This window comes from Engystomops pustulosus, chromosome 6 (assembly GCF_040894005.1).
Source record: "Engystomops pustulosus chromosome 6, aEngPut4.maternal, whole genome shotgun sequence".
Taxonomy (NCBI): domain Eukaryota; kingdom Metazoa; phylum Chordata; class Amphibia; order Anura; family Leptodactylidae; genus Engystomops; species Engystomops pustulosus.
In genome coordinates, this window is record NC_092416.1 from 8,246,231 (window position 1) to 8,271,134 (window position 24,904).

At 43.1% G+C, this 24,904-nt stretch overlaps 1 protein-coding gene across 1 annotated transcript in view; it reads left to right on the top strand.

The window, feature by feature from the left end:
* The first annotated feature begins 14,310 nt into the window (after positions 1 to 14,310).
* LOC140134559 (chemerin-like receptor 1) overlaps positions 14,311 to 24,904 on the top strand; it is a 201,363-nt gene continuing 190,769 nt past the window's right edge. Inside the window, exon 1 of the mRNA XM_072154957.1 lies at positions 14,311 to 14,411. The gene's annotated coding sequence lies outside the window, so the exon portion shown is untranslated. The remainder of the gene's footprint in view (positions 14,412 to 24,904) is intronic.

A 24,904-nucleotide genomic window follows, 5' to 3' on the forward strand; every position in this document is an offset into this window, starting at 1 on the left:
AGATTACTATATACTGTATATACACCACCACTAGGAGGAGCTCAGGAGATTACTACATACTGTATATACAGCCACCACTAGGGGGAGCTCAGGAGATTAGTACATACTGTATATACAGCCACCACTAGGGGAAACTCAGGAGATTACTACATACTGTATATACACCACCACTAGGGGGAGCTCAGGAGATTACTACATACTGTATATACAGCCACCACTAAGGGGAGCTCAGGAGATTACTACATACTGTATATACAGCCACCTCTAGGGGAAACTCAGGAGATTACTACATACTGTATATACAGCCACCACTAGGAGGAGCTCAGGAGATGACTACATACTGTATATACAGACACCACTAGGGGGAGCTCAGGAGATTACTACATTCTGTATATACAGCCACCACTAGGGGGGGCTCAGGAGATTACTACATACTGTATATACACCACTACTAGGGGGAGCTCAGGATATTACTACATACTGTATATACAGCCACCACTAGGAGGAGCTCAGGAGATTACTACATTCTGTATATACAGCCACCACTAGGAGGAGCTCAGGAGATTACTACATACTGTATATACAGCCACCACTAGGGGGGGCTCAGGAGATTACTACATACTGTATATACACCACTACTAGGGGGGGCTCAGGATATTACTACATACTGTATATACAGCCACCACTAGGAGGAGCTCAGGAGATTACTACATTCTGTATATACAGCCACCACTAGGAGGAGCTTAGGAGATTACTACATACTGTATATACACCACCACTAGGGGGATCTCAGGAGATTACTACATACTGTATATACAGCCACCACTAGGGGGGGCTCTGGAGATTACTACATACTGTATATACACCACTACTAGGAGGAGCTCAGGAGATTACTACATACTGTATATACACCACCACTAGGGGGAGCTCAGGAGATTACTACATACTGTATATACACCACCACTAGGGGGAGCTCAGGAGATTACTACATACTGTATATACACCACCACTAGGGGGGGCTCAGGAGATTACTACATACTGTATATACACCACTACTAGGAGGAGCTCAGGAGATTACTACATACTGTATATACACCACCACTAGGGGAGCTCAGGAGATTACTACATACTGTATATACACCACCACTAGGGGGAGCTAAGGAGATTACTACATATTGTATATACAGCCACCACTAGGGGGAGCTCAGGAGATTACTACATACTGTATATACAGCCACCACTAGGGGAAACTCAGGAGATTACTACATACTGTATATACACCACCACTAGGGGGAGCTCAGGAGATTACTACATACTGTATATACAGCCACCACTAAGGGGAGCTCAGGAGATTACTACATACTGTATATACAGCCACCACTAGGGGAAACTCAGGAGATTACTACATACTGTATATACAGCCACCACTAGGAGGAGCTCAGGAGATTACTACATACTGTATATACAGACACCACTAGGGGGAGCTCAGGAGATTACTACATTCTGTATATACAGCCACCACTAGGGGGGGCTCAGGAGATTACTACATACTGTATATACACCACTACTAGGGGGAGCTCAGGATATTACTACATACTGTATATACAGCCACCACTAGGAGGAGCTCAGGAGATTACTACATTCTGTATATACAACCACCACTAGGAGGAGCTCAGGAGATTACTACATTCTGTATATACAGCCACCACTAGGGGGGGCTCAGGAGATTACTACATACTGTATATACACCACTACTAGGGGGAGCTCAGGATATTACTACATACTGTATATACAGCCACCACTAGGAGGAGCTCAGGAGATTACTACATTCTGTATATACAGCCACCACTAGGAGGAGCTTAGGAGATTACTACATACTGTATAAACACCACCACTAGGGGGATCTCAGGAGATTACTACATACTGTATATACAGCCACCACTAGGGGGGGCTCTGGAGATTACTACATACTGTATATACACCACTACTAGGAGGAGCTCAGGAGATTACTACATACTGTATATACACCACCACTAGGGGGAGCTCAGGAGATTACTACATACTGTATATACACCACCACTAGGGGGAGCTCAGGAGATTACTACATACTGTATATACACCACCACTAGGGGGAGCTCAGGAGATTACTACATACTGTATATACACCACTACTAGGAGGAGCTCAGGAGATTACTACATACTGTATATACACCACCACTAGGGGGAGCTCAGGAGATTACTACATACTGTATATACACCACTACTAGGAGGAGCTCAGGAGATTACTACATACTGTATATACACCACCACTAGGGGAGCTCAGGAGATTACTACATACTGTATATACACCACCACTAGGGGGAGCTCAGGAGATTACTACATACTGTATATACACCACCACTAGGGGGAGCTCAGGAGATCACTACATACTGTATATACAGTCACCACTACAGGGAGCACAGGAGATTACTACATACTGTATATACAGCCACCACTAGGGGGAGCTCAGGAGATTACTACATTCTGTATATACAGTCACCACTAAGGGGAGCTCAGGAGATTACTATATACTGTATATACAGCCACCACTAGGGGGAGCTCAGGAGATTACTACATACTGTATATACAGCCACCACTAGGAGGAGCTCAGGAGATTACTACATACTGTATATGCACCACCACTAGGGGGAGCTCAGGAGATTACTACATACTGTATATACAGCCACCACTAGGGGGGGCTCAGGAGATTACTTCATACTGTATATACACAACTACTAGGAGGAGCTCAGGAGATTACTACATACTGTATATACAGCCACTATGAGGGGGAGCTCAGGAGATTACTACATACTCTATATACACCCCAAAGCTTGGTGCCAAAGTTTTTCAGGTCATGTGAAGGTTAGATGCTTCTGTGCAGTTATGGTGCAATGCTGGAGGCTAATAATTAGGACACGACATGATTAGTAATGGGAGGAGTATTTTCTCAGTGTAATGGTCCTATTGATCATTGTCATTGGTATCGCCTCGCGCTGCGGCTACAGTGGAAGTCACCGCATTTTTGTGGTCAGGACCTTCAAATAATCTGTTCAGTTTCATTGTGCATTGACAGAGGTTGGACTTCCTCGAGTGATGCCCTGTGGTCTTGGCATCTTCTCTGTGTCTGTCATTCTCTACTGCTTCTTATAAGGACAACCACACTCCATGGGCCCTGAACTACATGAATATTATAGCCCCATTGGCTTCCTAGATCTGGGACTACAATCAGGACCTTTGGAGGACCTTCTAAGGTCCTGAAATGGCTCTTGTGTGCATGTGTATTGAGAGCAGGAAGAGATGTACAAGGATTTCATGGGTGAATGTTCTTCTCAGTATAAAATTTGGTAGGTGGTTTGGGTGGCCATGGGCCCCCTAGAAGACCTGGGCCCCCAGGCCGCCACCCAAACTGCCCATATTATAATCTCACTTGAACAGGTTAATCAGGAAACAGGTGGGATGTTGGCAAATAGACAAAGTGATATGGGAGCTCTGCAAGGGGGTGGTACAAACAGGGAACCCATTGCTCAGGCACCTAAGAATGAGGAATCTGCCTTACAGACAGTGAATGGTTGATGGTTCTAGGATCCGGCAGTCAATTTGGTTTGTTTGACATTTAATTAGTCTTTAATTCTTTTTTGGGGGGGGGGTATCAATTTTTCCCTTTACCTCTTTAATTCATTTTTTTTTTTGTTAAAATGCTCCTTTTTGTGTATTTTTTTTCCTTTTTACTTGTTCCATTGCTATTTATACTTTAACTTTTTTTTACTGTTAATTTAAATTTTCACTTTTTGTCTTTATCGTTCTGTATTTTCATATTTTGCCTCTTTTTTTTTTTGCTAAATTATTTTGCTGTTTTGTTATTTATCGTTCATTTATTTTTGTTATTTTATTGTTTTGTGGTTATTTTATTTTAGTTTTATTTATTCCTTTTTCTTTTATTTCTTTTTCTCACTTTACTCCTTTATTTCTTTATCTAGTTATTTATTCATTCCTGTTTTAACTTCTGTTCCCCTACATATTTTCCTTAAGAGTTTTGAGATGTTTTTCTTACTTTATGTTTTTTCTCTCGCAGATGTAACTTGTGGACGTCCATAATTTCCTGCACGTCTTCTCCCGTCCCCGAGCTCAGATTATTGACGTATGTGACATAAAAAATTTACATCTCTTTTTGAGTTTACAGCAAAATTAAAAAGCAATAAACTTGTATTTTTACAAAAAAATTTTTAAAAATAAGTGAAAAAAAACTATTTTTCCCCTCTTTTAGAACAAAGTAAGTTTTTGAGGTTACATTTTTTAATTTGAAACCAATCTTTTGTTGACATTTTCTTCGTCCCTGATGACTCTGATGAGATGTCACTCGGCCTCGGAGGAGGATTTGGAGTCGCCTCGCCTAAAGCTTAAAAAGCTGACATTTTTTTTTTACAAATTTGTGCTGCAGAACATTCTGTTACTTGTAATCTTTTTTTATAAACTGTATGTATTGAACATTTTTTGAATAAAACATAAGATCTTAACATGGAGCCAACAATGCAAACAGTAGGTCCAAAGACACAAGTGGAAAGAGGGTGTAAGGGTGCGAAGGGGAAGGGTCCTGCAGTCGTTTGCTGGGTCCCATTTGGACCTGTCACTCCGGTATTTGATGAGTCCATCTTCCGGTAAGAGATCAGAACCAGTGTAGAGTTAGAAGAGTAAATATTCTTATAACATTGTAGAACAATCCTAGAACATTGGAGGGTCTCCTACATTCTCTGATATCCGGCTTCATCTCCCATGACATTAAAGTGATGAAACTGTTAAAAAAAAACAATTTTCCTACTCAGGGAGTCTTCTATCCAATCCATACCCACTATGAACCTAAGCTTATCTAAATCAAATCCTGATAGGGGGCGCCGTGGGGCTGAGCCAGGTTTGGAGGCTGCCAACCACTGCCGTAAGGAGTCTCAGACGACCCGTGGGACAGCGGTGGATCTCTGTGTCTACAAACCCAAAGATCACCCACATTGGGTCTCTGGGGACATCATTTGCAAGATATTTGGCATAATTGTGTGCCAGAATGGTCGGATAGTTGGGCAGTCGTGTGATAGAGGCCGGTTCCCTCACTGGGATATTGCCATCATGTGGTCATGTCGTAAACCCCTATGGAAACCCCTTGAATGGGTGATGGAGGAGCGGTGCCAAAGCTGGAGGTGCATCTTCTGGAAGCGTGGCGACGGTTGGCGACGGAGCTTTGAGGGGGTGATGGACCGATCTTGTTGCTATTTGGCCAACGAGGCAGACAAGGTGACATAACCCAGTTTGGGTTGGATTAGTGGGTAGTTTAATGAGACCTGTGTTTACTGACTGTTAAACCAAGCACGTCAGCTGGGGATCCTGTCCTTATAGACAAGACCTGCCAGAGCTTTCTCAAGGCCTGCATGTAAGAAAAGAAAGCAATCTAGAGGTCGGGCAATTTCCCCTGTAGTTCTTTGGCACATTTTTCAGTGTTGTGTATTAGATGCTCCGGAATCCTGCCCTATACCATGTATAGAAGTCACCGGGTGGGTGACCGTACAATTCGGGATTGCAAATGAGTGACGGATGTGCAACATCCCCCACCGGGGCCTAGCCTTTTCTCGGGGCCTGGAGACAGCCGGGGCCCGCGGTACCGGAGTGGCTGGCGGTTGCGGCCTAAGCACGCTATTGTCACGGTGCTTGGTAAGGGGAACCGGAGGGCTGTCCTACAGCCTGGCAGGTCTCCAGCAGGGTGGTGTTGGCAAGAAATGATGAGGGAGAGGCTGCTATAGCGGATCTCCCTGGGGCAACCCTTTGGTGTCTAGAGTATAAGTCTCTGTGTGGTGGACAGGGTGCCTGTGATGATGGTAGTTGTAGTAGCAGGGACCAGACGGAGGCAGAGGTTGAACAAATACACTTACAGTTCTTTATTGGAACCGCAGGAACTTCAGCAACATGCCGTGAACAAATTGGTGGAGTGCTGGAGAGGTACTTGGAGGGAGCCACAGGAGTAGAGCACTAGCCTGGATGCAGATGGCAGGCTGGGCGGCAGCTGTGTCCTAGTAGGATGCTTCAGCTTGTTCTCAGGGGCTTCAGGTATCACCCTTAAAGGTAGGATGATACCCCTTTCCTCACTACACTAACTCCTAGTTCCACTCTTCAGAGGCAGGGGCTAGGCTCTTCCTGCTCTGGTCTGGTGTGCTAAGGGTACAGACTCATAAGAGCCTGTACTGGAGAGACTCCAGTCTCCCCCTGAGCTACAGCTCAGTTAGCTACTAACTCCTCACATTCCTAAATTCTCTAGAACATTCTGGGCCAGGGGTTTTATCATCCCCCCTTGGTCAGGTGGTGGCTGCTCCTCCAATTACCTCTCAGCTTACAGAGACAGGATGCAATACATGTGATTGGTTACTAGACTCTTACATCACACAGAACAATTAACTTCTGCCTTGCCAGGCAGGATTAACCACTGCAATGTCCCCTGTGTTATGTGATGACATGCTGTGGGGCTTATTCGCAAGCACTCCTTTGCCATTGCATCGGCGAGGGTGTTGCATACCCCGGGGGCAATTGAAAGAGCCGCCCTCGGCTCGACTATAGGTGGTTTGGGCACAGAGGGGGCTAAGGGCACTTCTAGGAAGTGCAGGCTATGTGAGGTGTAGGGACAAACCGCCCATGGTCCTGGAGACAGGCACCTGGGTTGGTGTCGGACTAAGACAAAACATGTAGTTGTATGACAGTTGGTCGCTGACGCCATTAAACCGAACTGTACAGTAGGAAAGGTGTGGTGTCATGTCCTGTAATCCACTCCTTGCACCAAGGCCTGTATATTTGTTGTATCAACGCTTCTTCCCTGGCGGCAATTATATAGTGTGTATATGCATTGCGTTAGCATATGCGACACGAGTACCTCCTGACTGGCATCCTTACCCATGTATGGGTGGCATCCAGGTGCTAACTGTGTAACACCCCCGGTCCCCGTAGGACCCGCAGTTTACGGACTACCCCCATGTGCAAACCTCGGTTTGGGGATAAGGTAACGGTCAGTGTTTTACAAAAAGACGGTCCGACACAGCCACACTACAACCTGTAAAGCCTATGAAAGGGTTAATGCAGACTACTGGCATATATGACAGTGTGCAAACATATTGTAAGCTCACATTGGCTTAGGAGCCCAATGGGTACACATCTTAAAACGTTACAAACGTTACATAGGAAGTTAGGCTACTCAGGGTAGCAGGATAGTAAATGTCTCTTTACCTGGAAAGGAAAAGGCATAAAAGTGCAAACATAATGTCCGTACCTAAGAGGGAAGGCATTAAGTGCAAAATAGTAATAAATTACATGGCAACTTTTCCTCAAGATTGGCAACAGTCTCTCAGAAGGTCTCCAATAGGAAAGTCCATCTTCTGGGCACAGCCCTTGATGTGGGGAAAAGTGCAATAAAGATGCAAAGGGTCTCCTCTATGTGTAGAGGGACAGAGTCCTTTGGTAGGAATCTCTGCTGTGGCAGAGGAAGAGGTGCTATCATAGCACAGGGCAGTGTATAATCTCTTGACTGAGATAAATAAGGGTAAGAGTCTCAGGACAGTTTCTGGCTCTATAGGGTAGGGCAGAAATAAATATACATATGTACACAGTACCTGAAGAAGGCTTTCAGCCCATCAGGGGTTACTCGGCATCGCTGGGTTCAGCAAAGACAAGATCCAGCTCCAGCAAGGGATCCTGTACATCCTCAGTGGGAATGGGTTCCGGCTGGGGACACCCGGTGGCAGTAGCGGGTACTGCAGGTGCAGCAACATCCTCCTGACTTTCAGGGGGAGGAGCGCTGTCGCCCGGGATGTCGGCTGTTCCAGCCGGGGGCTCAACTGAGCCAGGGACCACAGAGGGGTCCAGCAGTAAATAAATAGGGGCCTGCGGCAGCGCCGTGGCTCCCTCTAGCTCCGGTTCTTCTGGGGCCGGGTCATCACCCCATTGGTAACCGGCAAGTGGAGAAGTAGACCTCGTCGGAACCTCCGGACAAGGTTCCGTAGCCTGGATGTCTTCTCCCACAGAAGAACTACGGGACCTGGCAAGGCTCCCGGCAGGGGAGACCGTGGGGGTGGCGCCCTGGATCATGCCCGGCCCATGGATGGCAATGGGACCCGTACTCACGATTACCGTGGACGGAGCATTCATGTGGGTCACCGCCCGGGGACTCGCAGCCGAGGAAGAGGAGGTGTTCGGGGATTCCGGCCACTCGTCGTCCTCATATAGCTCATCATACGGTGGGTAGCGGTCCTCATCGGAGTCGGGGATCCGGATCACACCAGCCGCCCATGGTCCTCGGGGGCCCTCCTGCAGGGAGAACTCAATACACTCCCCTGGCTTCAGGTTGTGCAGGCTCTCCGGCAAGTCAGGCCTCTTAACAGACCGGCGGGGAATAAATACCTCCCGTCCGGTGTAGTCTTGGGTGGCGAAGCCATAGCCGCATTGTTTGTCAAAGTACCGGACCATGCCGGTGGTGCGGTTCTTTTCCACCCAGGCTCCAGCTGCAGACCGGCCGGCCATGTAACGTTGGGCCTCCTTCTCGCGGCGTCGCTGTTCTGAGACCGCGTCTCGGAGTCGCTGGCGGACGGCCTCACCTCGGCCTCGAGGCTTCGGAGGTGCCGGTGCTGGGGCTCGTGGCTCCGGTGCAGGCTCGGCTCTCCGTGTTGGTCGGGCAGGTGCCGGAACAGGAGCAGGAGCAGCCGGAGGATCAGGAACCGTCTCAGCAGGGCTAGCAGGCCGAACAGCAGGGACAGCAGGCCTCGTAGCAGGTGGCACAGCAGCAGTAGGCCCAGGCGCTGGCTCGACAGGAGTCGGGGCCTCCCCACGTGGCGCCTCCACGTGGGCCCGCGGTACCGGCATGGTAACCGGGAGAGGCATGAGGAACCGCCCGGGATGTAGTTGGTACTCCGTCACCGTCTGGACATACCTCCGGGTGACGAATGCTCGGGTCAGTCCTCGATGCAGCCGGTGCCCAGCAAAGGGCCTCCGGACCGGCTGCGCAGAGACCACAACCATAGTCTCTAACACTTCGTAAAACTCTGGACGCTCCACAGGAGGGAATGGCGGAGGACCCCACATGGTGTTGACCTCACAGTCCAAGATCCGCATGAGTTCTGGCGTTCTGTTGAGGCGGGGCAGGAAGTCCGCGTCGCGCCAGGGGGAGGAGTCCAAGTCCTTCCCGCCAAGAGCTGTGGCGGGCTCTAATTTTTCCTGCGCCACAGGAGGCGGGGTTCGCACCCTTCGCGCGTGGGTGGAGCTTGGTGTGTCGTCTGGGTTTCCCGCCAGTGAAGATTTTGGCGGGCTGGAATTACTTGCTGCGCCACAGTTTCTGAGGTAAAATCTTTAGGCGAGGCAGCGCCGGATGTAGCAGAGCTGGTACAGTTCTTGCAGGGATTAACCTCTTGAGTGCTGGAGCGGCGCTCGACAGCACGTGGCAGCAGTGTAACACAATTCAGTCCAGAAACACACAAGTACTTGGGCCTAAACCCGGATGGCAGCAGGGTTAGGCAGCACAGTCTTTTTTTTAATAAAGGAAAGTCTTTAATGCCGTAATAAGGCACAGAAGTATCAATCCTGTTCGTGACGCCACTTGCAACATCCCCCACCGGGGCCTAGCCTTTTCTCGGGGCCTGGAGACAGCCGGGGCCCGCAGTACCTGAGTGGCTGGCGGTTGCGGCCTAGGCACGCTAGTGTCACGGTGCTTGGTATGGGGAACCGGAGGGCTGTCCTACAGCCTGGCAGGTCTCCAGCAGGGTGGTGTTGGCAAGAAATGATGAGGGAGAGGCTGCTATAGCGGATCTCCCTGGGGCAACCCTTTGGTGTCTAGAGTATAAGTCTCTGTGTGGTGGACACGGTGCCTGTGATGATGGTAGTTGTAGTAGCAGGGACCAGATGGAGGCAGAGGTTGAACAAAAACACTTACAGTTCTTTATTGGAACCGCAGGAACTTCAGCAACATGCCGTGAACAAAGTGGTGGAGTGCTGGAGAGGTACTTGGAGGGAGCCACAGGAGTAGAGCACCAGCCTGGATGCAGATGGCAGGCTGGGTGGTAGCTGGGTCCTAGTAGGATGCTTCAGCTTGTTCTCAGGGGCTTCAGGTATCACCCTTAAAGGTAGGATGATACCCCTTTCCTCATTACACTAACTCCTAGTTCCACTCTTCAGAGGCAGGGGCTAGGCTCTTCCTGCTCTGGTCTGGTGTGCTAAGGGTACAGACTCATAAGAGCCTGTACTGGAGAGACTCCAGTCTCCCCCTGAGCTACAGCTCAGCTAGCTACTAACTCCTCACATTCCTAAATTCTCTAGAACATTCTGGGCCAGGGGTTTTATCATCCCCCCTTGGTCAGGTGGTGGCTGCTCCTCCAATTACCTCTCAGCTTACAGAGACAGGATGCAATACATGTGATTGGTTACTAGACTCTTACATCACACAGAACAATTAACTTCTGCCTTGCCAGGCAGGATTAACCACTGCAATGTCCCCTGTGTTATGTGATGACATGCTGTGGGGCTTATTCGCAAGCACTCCTTCGCCATTGCATCGGCGAGGGTGTTGCAGATGTGTGGAACATGAGGGACTGTGGTTGGAGTGTCGATGCCAAGATGATATTTTCAAGGGGTTCGTTGTCGTATGTGCGGTCATATGTAGCGGGTAACACCTGTTGGTTTATAGAAACATCAGTGTAGACTGAGGGGCTGTGTATCCAGTCCCTAATGATCCTCATGTCAGCTGCCAAATTGTAGACCCTGGTTGTCTTTGGTTCTGTCAAAGCAGAAACCTGTATTGCCCTTGCTCCCAAATACAGTCCTTTCCAGCTAGAGGTGGTCGTTCAGGTGGTCAAGCAGGGGGTCTAGGGAAAGGTTAATATGGAGGTGAAAAATCGGCAACCCCGTCTAGTTCCCCTAAAAATATCTACCTGTGGGGTGTGGAGTCCCTTAACTGTAATCACAGTGAGGGAACCAGAGTTTGGAAAGGCCAGAGTTTGGCAGATGCCTTCTACCATATGTCCATCCTTTGGGCCACCCTGGTTGAATCCATTGTCTTGCAGGTTCTGTTAGTTTTTAGGTGCTTTCCTCCATCATGAACTGTTTGCCTGCCCCATTAACCCCTTAATAACTGGAAGCACCTGTGTTTTCACATGTCACGAGAAAGCATTGGTGGGTGGGGGGTGGTGGTGGTGGGGGGTCAAGATTTTCTCGTAATTCTGTAGAAATGAAAGGCCGTTCTCTGCAATGTTCTACAACATCCCGGTGAAGCTACGTTGATAAAGGCGACTCAGTTCTTATTCTCATCCTTTCTTTTCGTGGGCCATTTATTTTTCAATTGATTTTTCTGAATAAGGGTTTGTTTTTTAGTGGGATTAGATGTTGTTTTAATGCAACAGTCGAACCTTTTGGAGCAGAATGTGGAAACAAATTCAGTAAAAATTTATATATATATATATATATGTAGAGAGAGAGAGGGGTCCAAGTCTATCGATTTGGTCCCAATAAGTTTATTCTGTTTTGACAGTATCCCAAGTGACAAGACTGGGGAGGCTGAAGCTATGGCCCGGTTAGAATTCCAGAACCAAGGATAGGAGGACTTGTTCTTTGTCCTGGTCTACAAGGTCCACAGCCACTGACACAGGTCCTGGGTTTCCCTGGTCCTGGAATTCTCTGACTTTACCAGGATCCCTAGTTTTTACTGATTAATGGTTGGTCCACTGATACATCTCCATCGATATCCCATCTACCTAACCACAGTCTCTGATCTCATTATTCTATACAGGGGACCTGGAATTTTTCCCTGGCTTGAAGGTCCTGAAGGTTTTTTGGACAATAGAGATTTTTGCCAAATCCTTTGTACTCATTTCCACTGGGCTACAGTACTGGACAGGCTGCATTGTGACTATTGTACCCTATCTGTGAGTGTAATGGGTGTACTAAGATGGCGGTCATATATTACAATACTAGACATACAGCCACCATGACAACCACTCTTTGGGGCGATGCTATTGAGGGTGGGCTGGACTGAGGATAGTAGAATAGTCCCATAGTCTTTCTCATCCTTCTGTAGATTCAGTTTGCTTTACCATCCCATTATCTGGTTCCCGCCCTCTTTGGCACCCACCACCCATGCCCTACCACCGCTGCCACCACGCCCCAAAACACAAAATGTAACATTTACAATGAGTCTTAACGAACAGAAAGTTGGACATTTTTCCTGGGATTCTGGTTACGTGTAATGACGTGATATCATATGTATTATTACTTAGACCTTTTATGAGGTTTGCCGACTGTCTCCACCCACGTTACATTGGCCCTTACTTTGGACAGTTCCTATTTGTAAGAAAGATCCCGTTGGGTCCCAAATGATGAACTGGTTTATGCTCCTATAACATGTAAGAGTCTTCATATAAGACGTCACTCCCTTCCCATAGACCGGTGGTGACCACATGAAAAGCTCTCACCGCCAGCGGGGTGGGGGTGAAAGAGGCTCCGCCCTCGTTATGTCCAGGTACATCGAGTCCTGTACCTAAAATACATTGCACCAGAAATACATCACGACGTCTGTCCCGCACCCGTAAGGCACAAGAAGAGTGTGACAAGAGAAGAATCTGCATTCCTGTCTTACACGGTCATAACTTCGAGGGATTGTCCATGTACAGTATACTATGCGTCTGCAATGGGGTTCCCTGGACCCACCCCCATCTATACAGAACATGAACACATCCCATGTAAATCCCTTCATAATCTTTGCCTTAAAAGTCAACAGTGTGATGTATTCTCCCCTTTTTTATTTGTAGCTTGAGGACTTATTTTTTGCACTTGGATTTATATTTTTTGCCGGTGACATTTTGAGATGCTTGAAAGTTATTGACCGAATTTCATTGACTCCTCCTCAACACAATAAAATCATTCTTTTTTAATGTTGTCATCTTTCCGTTCATTTTCCCACTGATTGTGCGGCATGGGGGCTTGTTTTTTGTAGGTAGAGTTGTTCATTTCATGGTGATCCATCTGTATTACACATAACTTTTGGATTATTTCTTTTTTGTCTTTTTTTTGGAGATGAGGGGATCAAACATTACATTTCTAATTTTTTCCCCCCAGTTTATGTATCATTTCTTCATATAAAGCTTTCACTACTAAGTGGCCTGGATACTGCGTTGCATTTAGTGTAGTTGTAGACACGGCATTCGCAAATGTGACTGATGTGACAAGTTCTCTGCAGTGCATTATTAAATATGTGGTTTTTTTCTTTTTTTTATGTTTTTTTTACATTTTTTTTCTTATGCTTTATTATAACAGTTTATAACATTTATGGTATATTTCTACTTATGTACATACAGCAATGCAGATGCTTCAGCAATGTCTTGTCTTTAAGAACTAAAACAAAAGGAAAGGGTTTATCCACCGCCATGATGTAATGCTAGATACTTTTAATCGTGTTTGTAACTGTAAGTTTTAAGCATTAAATGTTTGCTATTTTAAGAATATAACTGCATTGGTATCTTGGATTTTTTGGGCATTGGCACTATAAGCGCTCCACGTGCACTCCGTTCCTTTTTTACTTTTCTATATACAATGATGTAATGCTGGAACCTCTTCTGTGTACCATGAATATGTTCTAGAACATCACTGCCCCCTAGTGGGAAAATACATGTATGATGCCAAAGAGAGATTGTATCGTGTAGCGGAGGTGAGAACGTCATTTGGCTTTTGCCAATTTGAAGTATAAACACAGGGCCACATTTATCACTTTTATGCACCTAAGTGTAGTAGTTGCGCCAGAATTATCACAAGCTACAACCATCTGTGATAAGGTAATTTCCTGCCTCTTATTAATCACTTTACTATAACACAGTTTCGGTGCAATGTTAGATTCGGGCAGTTACATGTGATCCTGCTACAAGCTCCTCTCTGCTTCTCCCACAGCCCAGAATGAAGATAACACTCACAGCAGCACCCAGGTGTGTGACACCCTGCACCCAGTGACCTCCTCAGCAGCACCCAGGTGTGTGACACCCAGCACCCAGTGACCTCCTCAGCAGCACCCAGGTGTGTGACACCCAGTACCCAGTGACCTCCTCAGCTGCACCCAGGTGTGTGACACCCTGCACCCAGTGACCTCCTCAGCAGCACCCAGGTGTGTGACACCCAGCACCCAGTCACCTCCTCAGCAGCTCCCAGGTGTGTGACACCCAGCACCCAGTGACCTCCTCAGCAGCACCCAGGTGTGTGACACCCAGCACCCAGTGACCTCCTCAGCAGCACCCAGGTGTGTGACACCCTGCACCCAGTGACCTCCTCAGCAGCACCCAGGTGTGTGACACCCTGCACCCAGTGACCTCCTCAGCAGCACCCAGGTGTGTGACACCTAGCACCCAGTGACCTCCTCAGCAGCACCCAGGTGTGTGACACCCTGCCCCCAGTGACCTCCTCAGCAGGGGCTTCTCCTGGAGGGGATCCCCCAGTGCTGGTCTCCTGCTGCACACCTGTAATTCTGCACAGTATCCCCCTCAGACACACTGGTGATACTCTGCAGAATTACATGGGGGACACTTGTCTGTAGTATCTGCAACATTCTGCAAAGTTCTCAGCTCTTGCCCTGAGCTCAGGATTCTGCAGAATGTTTTGTAAATATAAGGTGATGAACTGTAAATAGAGTCTGCAGCTCCTGTCTGTAATGTATCTAATGTCTGTATTATCTGTACTAGTGTCTGCAGAGTATCTAATGTCTGTATTATCTGTACTAGTGTCTGCAGTGTATGTAATGTCTGTATTATCTGTACTAGTGTCTGCAGTGTATGTAATGTCTGTATTATCTGTACTAGTGTCTGCAGAGTATCTAATGTCTGTATTATCTGTACTAGTGTCTGCAGTGTATGTAATGTCTGTATTATCTGTACTAGTGTCTGCAGTGTATGTAATGTCTGTATTATCTGTACTAGTGTCTGCAGTGTATGTAATGTCTGTATTATCTGTACTAGTGTCTGCAGTGTCTGTAATGTCTGTATTATCTGTACTAGTGTCTGCAGTGTCTGTAATGTCTGTATTATCTGTACTAGTGTCTGTAGTGTATGTAATGTCTGTATTATCTGTACTAGTGTCTGCAGTGTATGTAATGTCTGTAATATCTGTATTAGTGTCTGCAGTGTATGTAATTTCTGTATTATCTGTACTAGTGTCTGCAGTGTATGTAATGTCTGTATTATCTGTACTAGTGTCTGCAGTGTATGTAATGTCTGTATTATCTGTACTAGTGTCTGCAGTGTATGTAATGTCTGTATTATCTGTACTAGTGTCTGCAGTATATGTAATGTCTGTATTATCTGTACTAGTGTCTGCAGTGTATCTAATGTCTGTATTATCTGTTCTAGTGTCTACAGTGTATGTAGTGTCTGTATTATCTGTACTAGTGTCTGCAGTGTATGTAATGTCTGTATTATCTGTACTAGTGTCTGTAGTGTATGTAATGTCTGTATTATCTGTACTAGTGTCTGCAGTGTATGTAATGTCTGTAATATCTGTATTAGTGTCTGCAGTGTATGTAATGTCTGTATTATCTGTACTAGTGTCTGCAGTGTATGTAATGTCTGTATTATCTGTACTAGTGTCTGCAGTGTATGTAATGTCTGTATTATCTGTACTAGTGTCTGCAGTGTATGTAATGTCTGTATTATCTGTACTAGTGTCTGCAGTATATGTAATGTCTGTATTATCTGTACTAGTGTCTGCAGTGTATCTAATGTCTGTATTATCTGTTCTAGTGTCTGCAGTGTATGTAGTGTCTGTATTATCTGTACTAGTGTCTGCAGTGTATGTAATGTCTGTATTATCTGTACTAGTGTCTGCAGTGTATGTAGTGTCTGTATTATCTGTACTAGTGTCTGCAGTGTATGTAGTGTATGTACTAGTGTCTGCAGTGTATGTAGTGTATGTACTAGTGTCTGCAGTGTATGTAATGTCTGTATTATCTGTTCTAGTGTCTGCAGTGTATGTAGTGTCTATATTATCTGTACTAGTGTCTGCAGTGTATGTAGTGTATGTACTAGTGTCTGCAGTGTATGTAGTGTATGTACTAGTGTCTGCAGTGTATGTAATGTCTGTATTATCTGTACTAGTGTCTGCAGTGTATGTAATGTCTGTATTATATGTACTAGTGTCTGCAGTGTATGTAGTGTCTGTATTATCTGTACTAGTGTCTACAGTGTATGTAATGTCTGTATTATCTGTACTAGTGTCTGCAGTGTATGTAATGTCTGTATTATCTGTACTAGTGTCTGCAGTGTATGTAATGTCTGTATTATCTGTACTAGTGTCTGTAGTGTATGTAGTGTGTGTATTATCTGTACTAGTGTCTGTAGTGTATGTAATGTCTGTATTATCTGTACTAGTGTCTGTAGTGTATGTAGTGTGTGTATTATCTGTACTAGTGTCTGCAGTGTCTGTAATGTCTGTATTATCTGTACTAGTGTCTGCAGTGTATATAATGTCTGTATTATCTGTACTAGTGTCTGCAGTGTATGTAGTTTCTGTATTATCTGTACTAGTGTCTGCAGTGTATGTAATGTCTGTATTATCTGTACTAGTGTCTGCAGTGTATGTAATGTCTGCATTATCTGTACTAGTGTCTGCAGTGTATGTAATGTCTGTATTATCTGTACTAGTGTCTGCAGTGTCTGTAATGTCTGTATTATCTGTACTAGTGTCTGTAGTGTATGTAGTGTGTGTATTATCTGTACTAGTGTCTGCAGTGTCTGTAATGTCTGTATTATCTGTACTAGTGTCTGCAGTGTATATAATGTCTGTATTATCTGTACTAGTGTCTGCAGTGTATGTAGTGTGTGTATTATCTGTACTAGTGTCTGCAGTGTCTGTAATGTCTGTATTATCTGTACTAGTGTCTGCAGTGTAAGTAATGTCTGTATTATCTGTACTAGTGTCTGCAGTGTATGTAATGTCTGTATTATCTGTACTAGTGTCTGCAGTGTATGTAATGTCTGTATTATCTGTACTAGTGTCTATAGTGTATGTAATGTCTGCATTATCTGTGCTAGTGTCTGCAGTGCCTGCAATGTCTGTATTATCTGTACTAGTGTCTGCAGTGCCTGCAATGTCTGTATTATCTGTACTAGTGTCTGCAGTGTATGTAATGTCTGTATTATCTGCACTAGTGTCTGCAGTGTATGTAATGTCTGTATTATCTGTACTAGTGTCTGCAGTGTATGTAATGTCTGTATTATATGTACTAGTGTCTGCAGAGTATCTTATGTCTGTATTATCTGTTCTAGTGTCTGCAGTGTATGTAATGTCTGTATTATCTGTACTAGTGTCTGCAGTGAATGTAATGTCTGTATTATCTGTACTAGTGTCTGCAGTGTCTGTAATGTCTGCATTATCTGTACTAGTGTCTGCAGTGAATGTAATGTCTGTATTATCTGTACTAGTGTCTGCAGTGTCTGTAATGTCTGCATTATCTGTACTAGTGTCTGCAGTGTATGTAATGTCTGTATTATCTGTACTAGTGTCTGCAGTGTATGTAATGTCTGTATTATCTGTTCTAGTGTCTGCAGTGTATGTAATGTCTGTATTATCTGTACTAGTGTCTGCAGTGTATGTAATGTCTGTATTATCTGTTCTAGTGTCTGCAGTGTATGTAATGTCTGTATTATCTGTACTAGTGTCTGCAGTGTATGTAATGTCTGTATTATCTGTACTAGTGTCTGCAGTGTATGTAATGTCTGTATTATCTGTTCTAGTGTCTGCAGTGTATGTAATGTCTGTATTATCTGTACTAGTGTCTGCAGTGAATGTAATGTCTGTATTATCTGTACTAGTGTCTGCAGTGTCTGTAATGTCTGTATTATCTGTACTAGTGTCTGCAGTGTATGTAATGTCTGTATTATCTGTACTAGTGTCTGCAGTGTATGTAATGTCTGTATTATCTGTTCTAGTGTCTGCAGTGTATGTAATGTCTGTATTATCTGTACTAGTGTCTGCAGTGTATGTAATGTCTGTATTATCTGTACTAGTGTCTGCAGTGTATGTAATGTCTGTATTATCTGTTCTAGTGTCTGCAGTGTATGTAATGTCTGTATTATCTGTACTAGTGTCTGCAGTGTATATAATGTCTGTATTATCTGTACTAGTGTCTGTAGTGTATGTAATGTCTGTATTATCTGTACTAGTGTCTGTAGTGTATGTAATGTCTGTATTATCTGTACTAGTGTCTGTAGTGTATGCAATGTCTGTATTATCTGTACTAGTGTCTGCAGTGTATATAATGTCTGTACTAGTGTATGTAGTGTCTGTATTATCTGTACTAGTGTCTGCAGTGTATGTAATGTCTGTATTATCTGTACTAGTGTCTGCAGTGTATGTAGTGTCTGTATTATCTGTACTAGTGTCTGCAGTGTATGTAATGTCTGTATTATCTGTACTAGTGTCTGCAGTGTATATAATGTCTGTATTATCTGTACTAGTGTCTGCAGTGTATGTAGTGTCTGTATTATCTGTACTAGTGTCTGCAGTGTATGTAATGTCTGTATTATCTGTTCTAGTGTCTGCAATGTATGTAATGTCTGTATTATCTGTACTAGTGTCTGCAGTGTATATAATGTCTGTATTATCTGTACTAGTGTCTGCAGTGTATGTAGTGTCTGTATTATCTGTACTAGTGTCTGGAGTGTATGTAATGTCTGTATTATCTGTTCTAGTGTCTGCAGTGTATGTAATGTCTGTATTATCTGTACTAGTGTCTGCAGTGTATATAATGTCTGTATTATCTGTACTAGTGTCTGCAGTGTATATAATGTCTGTACTAGTGTCAGCAGTGTATATAATGTCTGTATTATCTGTACTAGTGTCTGTCGTGTCTGCATTATCTGTACTAGTATCTGCAGTGTATGTAATGTCTGTATTATCTGTACTAGTGTCTGCAGTGTATGTAATGTCTGTATTATCTGTTCTAGTGTCTGCAGTGTATGTAATGTCTGTATTATCTGTACTAGTGTCAGCAGTGTATATAATGTCTGTATTATCTGTACTAGTGTCTGTCGTGTCTGCATTATCTGTACTAGTGTCTGCAGTGTATGTAATGTCTGTATTATCTGTTCTAGTGTCTGCAGTGTATGTAATGTCTGTATTATCTGTACTAGTGTCTGCAGTGTATGTAATGTCTGTATTATCTGTACTAGTGTCTGTAGTGTATGTAATGTCTGTATTATCTGTACTAGTGTCTGTAGTGTATGCAATGTCTGTATTATCTGTACTAGTGTCTGCAGTGTATATAATGTCTGTACTAGTGTCTGCAGTGTCTGTATTATCTGTACTAGTATCTGCAGTGTATGTAATGTCTGTATTATCTGTACTAGTGTCTGCAGTGTCTATAATGTCTGTACTAGTGTCTGCAGTGTATATAATGTCTGTATTATCTGTACTAGTGTCTGCAGTGTATGTAATGTCTGTACTAGTGTCTGCAGTGTATGTAATGTCTGTATTATCTGTACCAGTGTCTTCAGTGTCTGTATTATCTGTACCAGTGTCTGCAGTGTATGTAATGTGTGTCTTATCTGTACTAGTGTCTGCAGTGTATGTAATGTCTGTACTAGTGTCTGCAGTGTATGTAATGTCTGTATTATCTGTACTAGTGTCTGCAGTGTATGTAATGTCTGTATTATCTGTACTAGTGTCTGTAGTGTATGTAATGTCTGTATTATCTGTACTAGTGTCTGCAGTGCATGTAATGTCTGTATTATCAGTACTAGTGTCTGCAGTGTATGTAGTGTCTGTATTATCAGTACTAGTGTCTGCAGTGTATGTAATGTCTGTATTATCTGTACTAGTGTCTGCAGTGCATGTAATGTCTGTATTATCTGTACTAGTGTCTGCAGTGTATGTAATGTCTGTACTAGTGTCTGCAGTGTATGTAATGTCTGTATTATCTGTACTAGTGTCTGCAGTGTATGTAATGTCTGTATTATCTGTACTAGTGTCTGCAGTGTATGTAATGTCTGTATTATCTGTACTAGTGTCTGTAGTGTATGTAGTGTCTGTATTATCTGTACTAGTGTCTGCAGTGTATGTAGTGTCTGTATTATCAGTACTAGTGTCTGCAGTGTATGTAATGTCTGTATTATCTGTACTAGTGTCTGCAGTGCATGTAATGTCTGTATTATCTGTACTAGTGTCTGCAGTGTATGTAATGTCTGTACTAGTGTCTGCAGTGTATGTAATGTCTGTATTATCTGTACTAGTGTCTGCAGTGTATGTAATGTCTGTATTATCTGTACTAGTGTCTGCAGTGTATGTAATGTCTGTATTATCTGTACTAGTGTCTGTAGTGTATGTAGTGTCTGTATTATCAGTACTAGTGTCTGCAGTGTATGTAATGTCTGTATTATCTGTACTAGTGTCTGTAGTGTATGTAATGTCTGTATTATCTGTACTAGTGTCTGCAGTGCATGTAATGTCTGTATTATCTGTACTAGTGTCTGCAGTGTATGTAATGTCTGTACTAGTGTCTGCAGTGTATGTAATGTCTGTATTATCTGTACTAGTGTCTGCAGTGTATGTAATGTCTGTATTATCTGTACTAGTGTCTGTAGTGTATGTAGTGTCTGTATTATCAGTACTAGTGTCTGCAGTGTATGTAATGTCTGTATTATCTGTACTAGTGTCTGCAGTGCATGTAATGTCTGTATTATCTGTACTAGTGTCTGCAGTGTATGTAATGTCTGTATTATCTGTACTAGTGTCTGCAGTGTATGTAATGTCTGTATTATCTGTACTAGTGTCTGTAGTGTATGTAGTGTCTGTATTATCAGTACTAGTGTCTGCAGTGTATGTAATGTCTGTATTATCTGTACTAGTGTCTGCAGTGTATGTAATATCTGTATTATCTGTACTAGTGTCTGCAGTGTATGTAATGTCTGTATTATCTGTACTAGTGTCTGCAGTGTATGTAATGTCTGTATTATCTGTATTAGTGTCTGCAGTGTATGTAATGTCTGTATTATCTGTACTAGTGTCTGCAGTGTATGTAATGTCTGTATTATCTGTACTAGTGTCTGCAGTGTATGTAATGTCTGTATTATCTGTACTAGTGTCTGCAGTGTATCTAATGTCTGTATTATATGTACTAGTATCTGCAGTGTATGTAATGTCTGTATTATCTGTACTAGTGTCTGCAGTGTATCTAATGTCTGTATTATCTGTACTAGTGTCTGCAGTGTATGTAGTGTGTGTATTATCTGTACTAGTGTCTGCAGTGTATGTAGTGTGTGTATTATCTGTACTAGTGTCTGCAGTGTATGTAATGTCTGTATTATCTGTACTAGTGTCTGCAGTGTATGTAATGTTTGTATTATCTGTTGTAGTGTGTCCAGTGTATCTAATGTCTGTATTATCTGTACTAGTGTCTGCAGTGTATCTAATGTCTGTATTATATGTACTAGTATCTGCAGTGTATGTAATGTCTGTATTATCTGTACTAGTGTCTGCAGTGTATCTAATGTCTGTATTATCTGTACTAGTGTCTGCAGTGTATGTAGTGTGTGTATTATCTGTACTAGTGTCTGCAGTGTATGTAGTGTGTGTATTATCTGTATTAGTGTCTGTAGTGTATGTAATGTCTGTATTATCTGTACTAGTGTCTGCAGAGTATGTAGTGTGTGTATTATCTGTACTAGTGTCTGCAGTGTATGTAATGTCTGTATTATCTGTACTAGTGTCTGCAGTGTATGTAATGTATCTATTATCTGTACTAGTGTCTGTAGTGTATGTAATGTCTGTATTATCTGTACTAGTGTCTGCAGTGTATGTAATGTCTGTATTATCTGTACTAGTGTCTGCAGTGTCTGTATTGTCTGTACTAGTGTTTGCACTAGTATGTAATGTCTGTATTATCTGTACTAGTGTCTGCAGTGTATGTAGTGTGTGTCTTATCTGTACTAGTGTCTGCAGAGTATGTAATGTCTGTATTATCTGTTCTAGTGTCTGCAGTGTATGTAATGTCTGTATTATCTGTTCTAGTGTCTGCAGTGTATGTAATGTCTGTAATATCTGTACTAGTATCTGCAGAGTATGTAATGTCTGTATTATCTGTACTAGTATCTGCAGAGTATGTAATGTCTGTATTATCTGTACTAGTGTCTGCAGAGTATGTAATGTCTGTATTATCTGTTCTAGTGTCTGCAGTGTATGTAATGTCTGTATTATATGTACTAGTATCTGCAGAGTATGTAATGTCTGTATTATCTGTACTAGTGTCTGCAGTGTATGTAATGTCTGTATTATATGTACTAGTGTCTGCAGTGTATGTAATGTCTGTATTATCTGTACTAGTGTCTGCAGTGTATGTAATGTCTGTATTATATGTACTAGTGTCTGCAGTGTATGTAATGTCTGTATTATCTGTACTAGTGTCTGCAGTGTATGTAATGTCTGTATTATCTGTACTAGTGTCTGCAGTGTATGTAATGTCTGTATTATCTGTACTAGTGTCTGCAGTGTATGTAATGTCTGTATTATCTGTACTAGTGTCTGCAGTGTATGTAATGTCTGTATTATCTGTACTAGTGTCTGCAGTGTATGTAATGTCTGTATTATCTGTACTAGTGTCTGCAGTGTGTGTAATGTCTGTATTATCTGTACTAGTGTCTGCAGTATATGTAATGTCTGTATTATCTGTACTAGTGTCTGCAGTGTATGTAATGTCTGTATTATCTGTACTAGTGTCTGCAGTGTATGTAATGTCTGTATTATCTGTACTAGTGTCTGCAGTATATGTAATGTCTGTATTATCTGTACTAGTGTCCGCAGTTTATGTAATGTCTGTATTATCTGTACTAGTGTCTGCAGTATATGTAATGTCTGTATTATCTGTACTAGTGTCTGCAGTGTATGTAATGTCTGTATTATCTGTACTCGTGTCTGCAGTGTATGTAATGTCTGTATTATCTGTACTAGTGTCTGCAGTGTATGTAATGTCTGTATTATCTGTACTAGTGTCTGCAGTGTATCTTATGTCTGTATTATCTGTACTAGTGTCTGCAGTGTATGTAATGTCTGTATTATCTGTACTAGTGTCTGCAGAGTATCTTATGTCTGTATTATCTGTACAAGTGTCTGCAGTGTATGTAGTGTGTCTATTATCTGTACTAGTGTCTGCAGTGTATGTAGTGTGTCTATTATCTGTTATAGTGTCTGGCTGAGCTTTGCTGCTGTGGATGAGCTGCTCTGCACAGGGGCTCAGTGTTACTTCTCAGTTAATGCCACCTTCGGGCTGGAGTGTTTCTGCACCCGTTTTTGCCTTATTTCTATCTATTTATCTGTCTACCTCACACTTCAAATTGGTTGAGAAAGTCATCTGGGAGGAACCAAAAATTTGCATCTGTAGTGTATAAATGACCTTAACCTAATGTCATGTGCTGCTATTTTTGATCTATATATATATATCTAAGATTGAAAACTGGCTCGGCAACTAAAAACTAAAAATATTTACCAACATGCTTCCTTTCTGCTCCTATTCAGAAGCCTTTCTCCACCAAAGGAATTGACATACTACCATTCTTATATGCATTCTTAAATGTATTATCTACCTAACTCCTGATCCTACCTTAGATGGTAGGTGACAACTGGCTGACATTCCCTTTCTGCTTCAAAGTGAAAACAAACAGGACAAAACAAACACAGAAGGAAAATAGGGTTAAAATCAAGAGGACAAATCAGTACTGAATCAAGACAAAAAATGGGTAGTCAGTAAACAAGCGAGGGTCAAAAGATGCAGCACACTAATATAAAATTAGAAAAATCGTGTAGTTTATTTAACAAAGTGCTACCTTTCAGATCTCATTCAGAAGCCTTTATCAAATGTGATCTACATACCAACATTCTTATATAGTAAATACATAACACGTCATGTGACAGTACAGGTGTAATTCTTCTGTTTGGGAACAGACAATAAGATGGAAAAATTCCCAAAAGCAAGACTTACCTACTTGCCGTACTACCCTAGATTGTAGGTGACAACTGGCTGACATTCCCCTTCCTGCTCCAAAATGAAGACACTGAGACACAACACACAAAGAAGTTTACTTGCACAAATATGGGCCAAAACCAAGAGGTCAAAGAAGTACAGAATCAATACACAAATGGGTGGTCAAAAGACAAGCAACGGTCATAAGACCACAAATACAGTAGTCCAGAAAATTCTAGCAAGGTCCAAAGAAGAATTATATCAAGTACTGGGAAGTGGGAAGACAATCCTCTTATGATATATCAGGGTCCTGGTCCAGAGAGTGATTGGACTGGTTCCGTCATATCCAGTCTAGAGGAGAAGGAATTAGAGTGGAGTAGACATTTGTCCATCACAGCTAAATTAACCATCTACAGTCTAAATCAAGCCAAGAAAAAGTTAGCAGGAGACAACAGGTGAAGTGGAAATCAAGTAAGACAGTCAGGAGTGAAGTAAAGCCGTGTTCAGACTAGTGCAGGACAGAAGGCAAACTAAGTACAAAATCCCATCTTCTGCACATCTTCTGCTGTGCCTTATGGACAGAGGATGACACTGGAGCAGTAAAGGGACAGATGTTACATCAAGGGCTTTACTACAAACGTGAATATTGCATTTCGATACAATATATCATGTAGTGTTCCGGATGCTGCAGTGATGTTGGGGGCTCTTTATACACGGAGGAATGTAAACAATTACTGATTGAGCACTTGGTACTAATTTGAGGTATAACTATTTTCCCTCGTGGATGGGGTCCCATGTGGCTACAACATAAACAAATATATATTTGAGACATCTGGAGGAATATAAAACTTGGCTTTGTGATACACTGGGGGGAGATAC